Here is a 15,079-nt window from a genome sequence, read left to right on the forward strand (position 1 = left end):
TAGCCGGGTGGTGGGTATTGAGGAGGGCACATTCTGCATGGAGCACTGGGTGTTATGTACAAACAATGAATCATGGAACACTTCATCTAAAACTAATGATGTAATGTATAGGGATTAACATAAGAATAAAAAAAATAAATAAATAAAACCTTAAAAAAAAAAGAAAAAGAAAATATTTGCAAACCATATATCTGATGAAGGGTTAATATCCAAAATATATTAGGAACTCATATAACTCAACAGAAAACAAAATAACCCAATTAACAGATGGGCAGAGAGTCTGATCAGACATTTTTCCAAGGAAGACATACAAATAGCCAACAGGTACATAAAAACGTGTTCAACATCACTAATAATCAGGGAAATGAAAATTAAGGCACAATGGAGGTATCACCTCACACCTGTTAGGATGGTTATTATCTTAATAAACTCTTTACTCTTCAAACCACATAGAGTTTGTTTAAATGTGTTTACATCATAATAGAGAACTAGGAAAATTTGTCTAGGAGTAAGTTATTCTTCCAAAATTTGCTGGTGTTTATTATACAATAAACGCTAGGAATATAAAAAGGAAATTTTCAAAAGTCAGAAGTATCAAAGCTAGTTTTTATTTAATATGTGGAAACAGAAATCACATTTTCTTTATTGCTTATATTTTTATTATGACCTTTCTTCCTAATAGCACAGATATATGCAATTAAATGTAGTGTCCTCATTAAGAGACACATATGAGCACCCTTTTCCTTTGGTGTACAGAGCACACAACAGTTAGAAACCAGCATTTTTGCTATAGATTAGATTACAAAGAAGTACATGGCCTATATTGGTGAGGGGATGCTATAATGAATAAACCATTAAGATTAATTCACTGCAGGACAGAATTTAGATGCATTAACTAAGAGAGTTTTTATACTTTGTCCTTATGGCCTGTTATGAGTTGAATTGTGCACCCCCCCATTCATATGTGAAGTCCTAACTCTCAGTACCTCATAATGTCTCCTCATTTGTAAGTATGGTCATTGCAGATGTCATTAATAAAGACGAGGTCAGGGCGCCTGGGTGGCTCAGTTGTTAAGCGTCTGCCTTCGGCTCAGGTCATGGTCCCAGGGTCCTGGGATTGAGCCCCGCATCGGGCTCCCTGCTCCGTGGGAAGCCTGTTCTCCCTCTCCTTCTGCCCCTGCTTGTGTTCCCTCTCTCACTGTGTCTCTCACTGTCAAATAAATAAAATCTTAAAAAATAAATAAATAAAATAAAGACGAGGTCATACTGGAGTAGGGCAGGCTCCTAATCCAACATGATTGGTGTATTTATACAAAGGGGGAATTTGGACATGGCCACAGATACAAGGTGAATGCCATGTGAACATGAAGATGGAGACTGGGGTGATGCACATAGGAATGCCAAAGATGGCCAGCATACCATCAGTAGCTAGGAGAGAGTCATGGAATAGATTCTCCCTTGAAGCCCTTGGAAAAAAAACAACTGCCAACACCTTGATCTTGGACTTCTAGCGTCCAAAACTGAGACAATACATTTCTGTTGTTTAAGTCACCCAATTTGTGGTACTTTGTTATGGCAGTCCTAGCAAACTAATACATGGCTCTTGTATCTTTCCTTTCTACAAAGAATCAATGATATTCATCACCTCAAAGGCACATATTCATTCACCTTAGGAAAGAGGAGATTAAAGGACCCAGAAAGTACAAAGAGGTCAAATGTTTGGAATCTTAATATAGAATAGAACTTTGAAAGGAAAAGTGTTGATTTATAGAGACATGGGGGTTTGAGATTAATGTCAATTTTTTCAATTTCAAAGCCTGGCTATGATAAAGTAATATCTGATACTTGAACAAAGAGAACTTAAAAGTTTCATCTGTATCCTCAAGGCTTGGGAAAAGTCACATGTATTTGAGAGAAAGTTTTCCTGGTGTAAAAGCAAGACTTAGTCTCCTTGTAGGATAGCTGGGAATTAGAACAGTAGTTTAGTGGAGGTCCCCTTAACTGCATGGTTATTTTAAAAGGGCTCTGCTTTCTTCCTTACTAGAAAATTTAGAGAAACTTTAAACTCACCAAACCAAGGAATAAAATGGGGTGACCTAAGGAAGCAAAATGCTGCATCTAGCAACATACAACTAAACAAACATGGAAATTAAGGGGCATAAGTGGAAGTGAATAGGGTAAATATATTACACATATGTAATGTGTATAATGTATATATAATCTATGTCTATAATATATGTATCTCTATTATATAGTGTACATATATAATGTGCATAACACATAATATATATTATACATATGCAATGTGTATATAATACACATATTATACACCATAGTGAACATATATGTGTATAATGTATATATAATGTATGTATATATTGATATATATAATTTATATTATATATATATACACACACTTCACAGTGTATATATACCCTATTAAAATTCTGAGTTATTAAACTGTTAAGATCATAACATACCTGCTATAATTAGAGCACCTATTATATATAGTACATTATATACCTTTATATGCTGATATCATTTTTGATAATTTGTCATTTGATTCTAGTGATTGAGGAAGGTCAGATGTGGTTACCCTCATCTTAAAGCTAAAAATACTAAAAGCTCTGAGAGATTACGAATGTTATTCAATATCTCATACGTAATAAATCACAGGGATGGAATTAGTTACTTCATTTTCCATACAGTGCCATAAAATGATTAGGGTGCATTAGGCTTTCTACTCTCTAGGTCACATTTAGGCCATTTTATCTTCCAAAAGAGAAACCTGATCTTCCTCTAAGTATAGTGGATCTGTTTTCCTTTTCCAAATATTGTTGCATCAGATTTAGATTATATGCTTTTGCCATCTTCTTTATAAAAATAAAAACTATAGTTTTCCCAGTTAAATCGAAATCCTGTGGGAAATAGTGAGCATTCTGTATATTCTTTGCCCATATTATTCAGGTCTTGTGGGTTCTTCACACTGATCTCTAGTTTCTTGTAAATGCAGTAGGTTATCCAATGGCTTTAGGACCAGCACACCTGAAGCCATTGTCAATCAGCCCTGAACAGTAGTCTCTCCAAAAATGATATTTACCAATGTGCTCAGTATTAGATAGGGAGAGGGACAACTTGATCCTAAAGTAATAAAAAATGAAATGAATGTTTATATTTAGCTCAACTTGATTAGCAAATATGGAGAAACTTTTCTGGGCAAGTTACTACATGTGATCAAACAGTGGAGAAAAACATGAACAAGTCAATCAATAGTGATGATGATGAGAAAGACTTGATGCTGAACAGTAACAGCAGCTACATTTTAAGGGGATAAAAAATGTGCAATGTACTATGCTACAACTTCACATGCACTGTGCAATTTAAATCTCACAACACTCCTATGAGATTTTTGTCTTCATTATCATACATTTATAAATAAATGAGTCGACACAGTTAAGTAATATATTCAAGTGTTACATGCCCTGTTCATTTTTTTTAAAGATTTTTCATTTATTCATTTGAGAGAGAGAGTGCGCATGCAAGTGCATCAGCAGTTGCGGGGGTGGTCAGAGGGAGAGGGAGGAGCAGACTCCCCGCTAAGCAGAGAAGCCTGATATGGGGCTTGATCCCAGGACCCCTGGGATCATGACCAGAGCTGAAGGCAGCAGCTTAACCCACTGAACCACCCAGGCACCCCAAGACCTGTTCATTCTTGGAGCCAGATTTGCACCTTTGTCTGTCTGACCTCAGATCCCAAACTCTTAACTGGTAAAAAGCAGTAATTGCATAATCAGTATCACAAATTACTATTAGAAGTTATCCTTTTTAAAAAATGTTTTATTTATTTTTTCCCCAACCACCCAAACATGACTCTCAAGTAATGTACTGTCACAGAATTGTATGTACAATATGGTCCTTTGTCAAAAGTGCTAGCAGTCCCAGGCAAAAAAAAAAAAAATAAATAATAATAATAAATAAAAAAGAGAGAAAAATTAGCAGTGTCACTTAAGCCTATGATTACTGTGAGCTTCTTCCTATTAGCTAATATATGAGCCAACCCTTAAGTTCATGTTTACTTTGACTTTATATCTCAACTTAACGAAAATGATTCTTAGCTCTATTCTGTAATAGAAAAATGCTACAAGAACTATGTACACTAAGTTCTATCATCTTAGAGACTTCAAGTATTAAACTTTTGAATAGGATAAAAGACAGAACCGGACACTTTATCCTTAACAAACTTGACATTACAAACTCCCTACAGCATCACCCTTACTCACGTGAGGGACCCCTACAAACCAAAGAACTATTCATTGGTTCCTGGAGGATTAAAAAAAGAAAAGACCATTAAAAATCTGGCAACACTCAAAAGAAGACAACAGACCCTAGACCTGAAAAGGGCAAATCAAGAGCCTGTCAGTACAAATGATTCAGAACTTCTCAAATCCTGGCAGAGTGAGTGGGCAAGTTGGTCTCTGGAGAATATAAACCCTGACATTATTTTTGCTCCAAACCACCACTCAGAATTCTACTCAGATGCTGACAGAGAGGCATCCTAGCAGACAGAGCATAGGTAGTAGTCTCTCCTTCCAGTGACTGGAGCAAATAACAGAGAGAGCGTGTGATCTCTGTGTGTTTCTAGCCACTGATCCATAACCTTAAAGCATTATGTTTTAACGTACAAAGACATTTGTTCGAGTATTTTCAGTTATGTAAGGCTATCTTCCCTAATATTGATTTAAATACTTCTTTTCATAAAAAGGGTACTTATTTCAAAGCCCCTCCCAAGAACATTTTTCAACTGAAATGACCCATATTTTTAAAAGTAAGGACTTAGGGACACCTGGGTGGCTCAGATGATTAAGCGTCTGCCTTCAGCTCAGGTCATGATCCCAGGGTCCCGGGATAGAGTCCTCATCAGGCTCCCTCCTCAGCGGGGAGCCTGCTTCTCCTTCTGCCTGCTGCTCCCCCTGCTTGTGCTCTCTGTCTTTCTCTCTCTCTGGCAAATAAATAAATAAAATCTTAAAAAAAAAAAAAGTAAGGACTTAAACATCTTCCCTTTCAGAAACATAATTTTTCTTTCTTTTTCTTTCCCCTTCTTTCCTTCCTTCCTTCCTTCCTTCCTCCCTCCCTCCCTCCCTCTTTTTCCTCCTTCCCTCCCTCCCTCCTTTCTTTTTTTGATTTTCTGGAGAAGAGTTTATCTCATTTGTATTAAATGAGGAAGGTGGCTACTAAATATATATTTTCTGTCATGAAAATGGTAATAGGAACTGGTATGGTTTTAAATAAATATGAGTTCACTGAGAAGATACATTCATTTCCTGCTAATTTCAGTAAGAACTGTGAGACTAGTAGGAGGTTAGCCTATTTGTTGCGGCCATCTGTGGACTCCTGTGATGTGCTGTGAACAGTGCATTACTTTCCTACTGACACTGATATACTTTCCATTCAATGGCTGGCACTGAAATGAATTTCAAAATGTGTCTGTTTTCTAAAATATATTATCTTAAATGCACAACTGCTATGACTTCTGCTTTTATATTGTAATAAAACCTAATTTTTCAAACCTTTAGAGAATGACAATTAACTCTAAATCTAATGGGAAAAAAAGGAAAATTATAATAATTGTTTTATTTCTTAGTATAGAATGGCAATTGATGTTAACAATAGTTGTTAAAACATTACAAGAAAGATATTTACGAATAGCTTGTGAAAATCAAAATTATTTTTAGAGGATTTCATATGAGACTTGCTTATATTTCCTAATTCTTTAAAAATTGGTTACTTCTAAATTAATTAAAACATATTACTCTCAATCATTTTGTACAAATGAATGTTTACTATAATGATGTGCTCTGTGAAGTATGCATCTCCACAAAGACTATATTTTTTATGGTTATAGATAATGTAATCTAAATAATTAAGCTCTCAGTGAATGCATAATGACTTAGGAAATAGCTTCAGAAGATTTTGAAGGTAATTTTAATATTTGAGCAATTTTGAAGGAAATTTTAATCAGAGGAGTGCTGAAAGCATTCAGATAATTATTTTTGGAAAATATCTCTTTCCCAAGACTAAATAATTCTTACTGGTATTTCCCGAAACTTTACCTTTTTCTAAATATTTTGTTATATGTTTGGTTTCTCCTATAGTAGATATCCTTAGGTAATACATGTGATTAGAATAATAATAATAACAATGATAATAATGTGATAATAAGTAAAGCACTATATAAATGCTAGTCCTTTTTTTGTATTATTTTGGAAGAACATTTCTAAGGAGTTTGGATTTATAAAGCCACAGCAATATTTACTTTGTATATTGTTGTTCTAAAGAAAGCTGACAGAGAAAATCCATCTTTGATCTCAGCAGGAAGCCAGCTGATCATTCATAGTGATTAGGATGTTGTTCTCAGACTTTGATAGGCAGCAGAAGGATACCCAGAGAGAGGGGCATCGGCAGAGATTCTGGCAAATGAACTGGCTTCACCTGCCACAATGAACACAAAGTTGCATAAATTTAGTATTTACACAAACCCTTATTCTTTGCATAACCTAACTTTACATTTTTGTGTTCACTAGCTATCAAACAGGGCAACTAGTTCTACTAGCCTGTCTGCAATAGCATCCCCACTCCCTTGTTTTTGTTTGTTTGTTTGTTTTGTTTTGTTTTTAAGATTTTTCATTTATTTATTTGACAGAGAGATAGAGCCAGAAAGCACAAGTGGGGGGAATGACAGAGGGAGACGGAGAAGCAGGCTCCTCGCTGAGCAGGGAGCCCGATGCGGGGCTCGAGTCCAGGACCCCAGGATCATGACCTGAGCCAAAGGTAGATGCTTAACTGACTGAGCCACCCAGGTGCCCCTCCCTCTTGTTTTTTTACTTTATTTTGCTTTTAGTTTTTGTGACCAAATTGTTATTGTTCAGTGATCTGGTTTCAGTACAGTTGGAAAGGGAAAGACAAATACAACAATCTTGTACTTTTGAAGCTAGTAAATGTATATCCCTACTTGATTTAATGGCACTTTAAACTTGAAGAGTATAGGCACTAGAGATAGGCTCAAAATTTTCCCTACTGTCAAGGAAAGCAATTACAAGCATACAGAATTCTTATGCAAAAATAAATTATTAATAAAATTCACAACTGCATTTTTTCTTTTCAAAAATTAAGTTATAGTGACCACAAATGAACTCAAAATTATAGAAGGGCATTTTTCTTACATGCAGGTGAATAGATACAGAATTGCATTGTGTTAATTGCTATGTCATGTGCTATCATAGTAACCACACCACTTACTTCATCTGAGTGACAACAGTTTAACACTGCCGATTGTACAATATCTAAAATTTGTTAAATATTTTTTCCCTGTGGTTACGCTATTTAAGAGTCCTCTGATCAATGATATTTTAATAAGGCTAGAGGTGGAAGTTCAAATAAGGGTATTTTTTATTGAGAACAAAATTAATTTTTGAGTGGCTCTTATATACTCTCCCCAAATTTAAAAGAATAACACTAAATATATATATATATACATATATCTGTAAAAATAAAAAATAAATATTTATTACTAAAATATATTATATATTAGTATAAAATATATATTTAGTATACACATTAGTATTATATATATAGAGAGAGAGAGAATATGTATGTGTGTATGTGTGTGTGGAGACAGAGAAAGAGTTGGCAAAGGCTTTGTTTGTTTACCTGTGTATGATTAAGAGAGTAAGGAAAGGGTCAAGGAGTTGGAATGATAAATGATAATGGAGGCTTAATATAATTACTGGGAATCTTACATTTTTTTTAAAGGTTTTATTTATTTATTTGAGAGAGAGAGAGAGCACACTCATGAATGGGGGGGAGGGGCAGAGGGAGACGGAGAAGCAGATTCCCCGCCGAGCAGGGAGCCCCATGCGGGAACTTGATTGCAGGACTCTGGGATCATGACCTAAATCAAAGGCAGACAGTTAACTGACTGAGCCACCCAGGTGCCCCAAATTTTGTTTTTATTAATTATTAGGTTTCAAATGAAAATTCAGAAAGACTCAGAGCAGCCCATCAAATTTCTACTTGATGATCTAACCCAGCCTCACACCAGCAAAACACGGCAGGCTACATTTTTACACACTATAGTTCTTTGAAGTATTCAGTGAGAAGAATAATATATCGATCCTCTTTATAGTGTCTTACTTTGTTATAAACTATAAATAATTCTACCAATTTACTCCTGTTTAGAATTTTTTTTTCTTGTAGGATTTCACTCAGTTGAATTTTCAAGACAAAGAAAAACCCGTACCAGTCCTCTTTCCTTTTAACCAAATCTAATATGTCTGAATGCATTAGTACTCTCTATTTCCTCCAAAGATAATTGGCAGACATTGATGTCTCTCCTTTTAAGTAACTGCCAAAGAGTACACTAAAAAGCTCTAGGGAATCTAGTAAGCCATTTGTAATGATGTCAATCAGTTTAAATATCACACTAACAAAGAATCACTCTTCCATTAACAATATTATTTCTAAAACTGCCATCATCATTATTTCAAGAAATGTACATTTGTTATATCATTACTGAGGTAGGCTTTTTAATTCCTTTACAAACATTAATATAAAATGTGATTTTTTTCTATAAACCATGTCCATATAAACTGAGAAAATATTACTAACAATAAATGTAATTGATGCTAAATAATCTATCAGAGCATTTGAAAACAATTTATAAGCTAAACATTTTTTTCCCCTCTTCTCAGTGTAAGAAGGGGAAAGCAAATTTAACATTAAGTTATAGTTATCTTAGGACTTTTCAACATTTTTTTTTTTTTAAGTAGGCTCCAGGCCCAGTGTGGAACCCAATGTGGGGCTTGAACTCATGACCCTGAAATCAAGACCTGAACTGAAATCAAGAGCCACCTGCGCTGAACCAACTGGGCCATTCAGTCACCCCACTACATTTTTTTCACTTTTGATGCATAATTGTATTTAAGTTCATATGTCATAATTTCATCATGCTGGTATTTAAAATATGTATATATTCATAGAAATATATTTGAAAGTTTAATTCACACAAATATACACATTAAATTAACTACATAATTAAAATGACTTCTCTTAAGGTAGGATATTTATTCATATATATAGTCAGAAGATAAAGTCTATAATTTATATGCAATTATTAGGTTTTCACAAAGTCAGGTTATTAGAATTACTGATAACCAAAAGTTTGATAGTGTGAGCACTGAGTAGACACAAGGATAGATTCATTTTTGAAAACATAGTTGTTTCTACTGGGTGCTAGAAAACAAAGAATACATAGGTCTCAGAGAGCAGTAAACAGAACAAGCTCACATTCTAATTCTTAGGAAGAGAAGAATACGAACTGAGACAATAGTCTAAGGGCACTAAGAGAGACAGGGAATCATCCAAATAGAGAAAATGCTCAGACTACATATGTAAACAAACTTGTACCAGATCAAATGTAATTTCTACTAGACTTCGTTCTTATATTCAGGATAGTTTCAGTCATTCACATAGTGTTTTATGAAGACATCACAGATGAATTGTTTAGATTTAAGAACTACAAAGCACCCCAAAGTCACAGTCTGACAGAAACCTAGGGAGAACACAATAGGTACTTGACTGAATACTGAAAACACGACTTATTATCTAAAATGTTCTGTGATATAACAAAGGACTGATGTTTTATTTTTTTAATTTTTTAAAAAAGATTTTATTTATTTATTTGACAGAGACAGAGACAGCGAGAGCAGGAACACAAGCAGGGGGAGTGGGAGAGGGAGAAGCAGGCTTCCTGCCGAGCAGGGAGCCCAATGTGGGACTCGATCCCAGGACTCTGGGATCATGACCTGAGCTGAAGGCAGCCGCTTAACGACTGAGCCACCCAGGCGCCCAGGACTGATGTTTTAAAGGCAAAAAAAAAGTAAAAACATAAAGAACCTAAAAAAATTAAAAATGGGTATATGCTATTTAAAATGTGTGATTATGAAAACAGACAGGAGAGTCAGTATCTCTGTACTGTTAGTTTCCTCACTTCTAAATTGAAAAAAATTGCAACAATCGTTATTTCATCACAGGGATGTTGTGAAAAGTAAATTAATTCATACATATGAAGTATTTAGTCCAGTGATGGAATATGGTATATGGTAGGAGCTATACTTTGTATTGTCATTATTATTATTTTATTATTATTATCTTTGATACCCAATCTGTTTCCTGGGTGAGCATTTAAAAGACCACTAGAACCAGAGGGTTTGAAATGAAGGCAGAGCCTTTCTTCCACGTGAAGTAAGCCCTCTGATTAGTTTCCACTTGTGTGACCTCACCAGCATCTAAACCTCCAAAATATAAGACCACCACTTATAAAATAACATGCCCCTGAGAGAGTCCAGAAGAATGTTTCCCCAAACAGCTAAGATACAAAAACATAAATTACTGCTTCAGTTGCTATAAGCAAAGGCATGAAATCCCACAGACTTTCACTTTTAGTAGGATGAGTCACTCACTATAAATCTACTAAGACAATTGTCAGCATTATAGACATTTGGTACTCACTTCCTTAAAAAAAAAAGGAAAGAAAAAAGCAGATGGTTAAAGATTTTATTCAGAATTCTGCTAAGACACGCAGCCACAATGCTTGGCAATGTTGTGAAAGTCCTATCTGCATGCACATTCACAGATATTAGGAATCCCTCTGCATTTTATGATGCATGTTGCACTTTTTAGTGCAACATCTGTGTTGTCTTGAGTGTGTTATGACTTTAAATCCTTGAGTCAATATATTTATAGACATGCTGTTCTGATTTGGACTTATTGATCATTTGATTTTACATAAATGTTGAATCTTTAAATATTTGATTAAATTGTTGCCAGTGTGATTTGATTTTCCAAAGGAAAATGTATGGACTTAATTTTGATTATGATCTGCTTAAATTAAAAAAAAATCAGTAATACAGAATACTGATCATTTCCAGTTGTGATTGTCATAATTAGAGATCTACTGATACTTTTTTTCAATAATAGTAGGATTTGACAGAATAATTATAACTACATAAAATTCCAAAGCAATGCTAGGAAAATAATCCTTTTGAAGTTCACATATCCAATAATTCTAATTATTCAACTGCTGAAAACCTCTGAAATATCTTTGAAAGAGCACTGCAATTACATTGCCAGCTCTGTAGGATTTTGCAGGTTTATTGCTTTTCTTTCTGTATTAATTTTTTGTTTGCTTTTTAACTTTTATTTTGGAAATAATTACATACTCAAAGGAAGTTGTGAAGATAATACAGAGAAGAGTCTTACTTTTTACCTTCTTCCAATGGTTACATTTTACATAATTATAATACAATATCAAAACAGAAATTTTACATTGGTACAATGTATGTGTATAATTCCATGCCATTTTGTCACATATGTAGATTTGTGTAACCAACAGCACAATCTAGGTATTCTATGCCACAATAATCTCTCTCATGGTACTTTTTTATAATTGAACCTGCAACCAGATGACTATTCCTAACTGCTGGTAAGACCTGATGTATATTTCATCGCTATAATTTTATCATTTTAAGAATGTTATAGGGGCGCTTGGGTGGCTCAGTCATTAAGCGTGTGCCTTCGGCTCAGGTCATGATCCCAGGGTGCTGGGATCAAGCCCCGCGTGGGGCTCCCTGCTCAGCAGGAAGCCTGCTTCTCCCTCTCCCACCCCTCCTGCTTGTGTTCCCTCTCTCACTGTGTCTCTGTCAAATAAACAAATAAAATCTTTAAAGAAAAAAAAAGAATGTTATATAAATGGAATCATCCTCGTACAATTAAGTTTTTCTACTCAACATAATACCTTTGAGATCCATCCAAGTTGTTTCATGTATTGATAAATAATCACTTGTTATTTATTGGTAGTATTCCATGGCATGGATGTACAACAGTTATTTTATTGTTTGTTTGTTTATTTTTGAGAGAGACACACACACACACAGAGCACATGAGCAGGGGGAAGGGCAGAGGGAGAGAGAGAATCTCAATCAGACTCCATGCTGAGTGTGGAGCCCAATGTTGGGCTCCATCTCACCACCCTGAGATCATGACCTGAGTCAAAGTCAAGAGTCGGTCACGTAACCTACTAAGCTATCCAGGTGCTCCTGGATATACAACAGTTATTTTAAACTTCTCACCTACTGAAAGACATTTTGGTGTTTCCACTTTTTGGCTATTGCAAATAAAACTGCTATAAACAATTATGTACAAGTATCTGTGTGGACGTAGATTTTCATTTCTCTGAGATAAAAATGCAGGAGGTCAATTACTGTGTCATATGGTAAATGCATGTTTAGCTTTTAAGAAATTGTCAAAATGTTTTCCAGAGTGGCTGTACCATTTTATGTGCATCCTACCAGCGATACACAAGATCTCATTTATCTGCATCTCAGTGCCATTTAATATCATCACTGTTTCATATTATTTGAAGTGTTAGCTGTTCTAATAGGTTTATAGTGATGTCTCAACATTGCCTTAATTTGCATTTCTTTGATGACTAATGATGTTGAAAAGCTTATCATATGTTTATTAGCCATGCATATATACTTTTCAGTGAACTATTCCTTCATGTTGCTGTTTGCCACATCTACTGTGAGAATGAAGACCATTCTCAGCAATCAGACTGTCAACATTCCAGAAAATGTTGACATCACTCAAAGGATGTGCAGTTACTGTAAAAGGCCCCAAAGGGACTTCAATCACATCAATGTAGAACTCAGTCTCCTTGGAAAGGAAAGAAGAAAAGAAAAGAAGAGGCTCCGAGTTGACAAATGGTGGGGAACTAGGAAAGAACTGGCTACTGTTTGCACTATCTGTAGTCACGTACAGAACGTGATCCAGGGCATTACTCTGGGCTTCTGTTACAAGATGAGGTCTGTGTATGTTCACTTCCCCATCAACGTTGTTATTCAGGAGAATGGTTCTTGTTGAAATCCAAAATTTCTTGGGTGAAAATACATCTGCAGGATTTGGATGAGGCCAGGTGTTGCTTGTTTAATATCTCAAGCCCAGAATGATGATGAGTTACTTCTTCAAGGAAATGACATTGAACTTGTATCAAACTCAGCTGCTTTGATTCAGCAAGCCACAGCAGTTAAAAACAAGGATATCAGAAAGTTTTTGGATGGTATCTATGTTTCTGAAAAAGGAACAGTCCAGCAGGCTGATAAGATCTAAGTTGTTCACCTACAGAAACAACAAGATGCTGGATGATTTTTCAGACTGATCTGTGAATATTTTAAAGATGCAATAAAAGCTCTATTGATTTGGGACTTTTTCTTAGACCAATAATCCTTTCCATCTATTTGGCAAAGTAAACCATTCAGAAGTAAATTGTAGTGTGCTAAGAAGTGTAACAGAACGAACAGATTAGGAATTTTTTTCTGGTAAAACTTCATAGGAGAAAAAAAAATACTCCTTCATGTCTTTTGCCCATTTTTTATTTGGACTTGTTTGATTTTTGTGTTGTTGAATTTTGAGAGTTCTTTATCTATGAGATATATATAGATAGATAGACAGAAAGATAGATATACAAAACTACATCTATTTATCTATATATATATCAGTCATATATATAGCATATGATTATTATATATATCATATATGTGATTCCTTTTGTCACCTCTGTGGTCTGCAATTAATTTCTCCCAGTCTATATAAGAGTCTTTTCATCCTCATTCACTGGGTTTTCCACACAGTAAAATTTTTATTTTGATGAAGCCCTATTTATCAATTATTATTTTATTGATTGTGCTTTCCGTGTTATCTGTAAAAATTTATTTATTTGAGAGAGAGAGAAAGAGAGAGAAGATAAGAGCAGAGTGAGAGGAGAAGCAGACTCCTTGCTGAGCAGGGAGCCCTACATGGGGCTTGATCCACGACCCTGAGATCATGACCTGAGCCAAAGGCAGATACTTAACCAACTGAGCCACCTAGGCACCCCATGTGTACAAACTCTTCACCAAGTCCTAGATCCTCAAGATTTTCTACTATTTTATCTTCTAGAATTTTGTACTGACTGCCTGGTTTTGAAATCGGGTAACATTTGATTTACAAATTTAGTAAGGATTCCTTTTAAAATATTTGGTAGAATTTGGAGCCCCTGGGTGGCTCAGTCATTTAAACATCCGACTTGACTTCGGCTCAGGTCATGATCTCAGGGTTGTGAGATCAAGCCTCGAGCAGGTCTCTGTGCTGGGTATGGAGTCTGCTTAAGATTCTCTCTCCCTCCCTCTCCCTCTGCCCCTCCTCACGCCTCTCTCTCCCTCTCTTAGGAAAAGAAAAAGAAAAAGAAAAAGAAAAAGAAAAAGAAAAAGAAAAGGAAGGAAAGGAAAGGAAAGGAAAGGAAAGGAAAGGAAAGGAAAGGAAAGGAAAGGAAAGGAAAGGAAAGGAAAGGAAAGGAAAGGAAAGGAAAGGACTTGGTAGAATTCTCCAGTGAATCACCAGAGCCAGATTTCTTTTCAGGGAGTTTTTAAAATTATGGTTTCAATGTCTTAATAGTTATAGGGCCATGAAATTATGTTTCATGTTGGATGAGTTGTGTTAGTTTGCATTTTTTAGGAATTGGTCCATTTCATCTAAATTGTTCAATTTGGATATGTAGAGATACTATTATTCCCTTATTATCCTTTTGATGTCTGCTTTGTCTGTAGCGTCTTTGTCATTGTGTCCCCCCCCCCCCTTTTTCTTCTTTTTTTTGTTCTGGTCAGACTTCCTAAAAGCTTATCACTTTTGTTGATCTTTTCAAAGAGCTTTTCCTTTGTGTGTATGTGTGTGTGTTAATAGTCTATTTATTTATAGGGATTTTCTTTTTTAAGATTTTATTTATTTATTTATTTATTTGAGACAGAGAGAACGAGAGAGAGAGAGAGCACATGAGAGGGGGGAGGGTCAGAGGGAGAAGCAGACTCCCTGCTGAGCAGGGAGCCCGATGCGGGACTCGATCCAGGGACTCCAGGATCATGACCTGAGCCGAAGGCAGTCGCTTAACCAACTGAGCCACCCAGGCGCCCCTATTTATAGGGATTTTCAT

General features: G+C 35.4%; 1 pseudogene; it reads left to right on the forward strand.

Moving 5' to 3' along the window:
- The first annotated feature begins 12,328 nt into the window (after nucleotides 1-12,328).
- LOC102739362 (large ribosomal subunit protein uL6 pseudogene) lies at nucleotides 12,329-13,224 on the forward strand (annotated as a pseudogene).
- Nucleotides 13,225-15,079: the final 1,855 nt, after the last annotated feature.

The sequence above is a fragment of the Leptonychotes weddellii genome, chromosome 12 (genome assembly GCF_054177405.1).
Source record: "Leptonychotes weddellii isolate Sample4059 chromosome 12, ASM5417740v2, whole genome shotgun sequence".
NCBI lineage: Eukaryota > Metazoa > Chordata > Mammalia > Carnivora > Phocidae > Leptonychotes > Leptonychotes weddellii.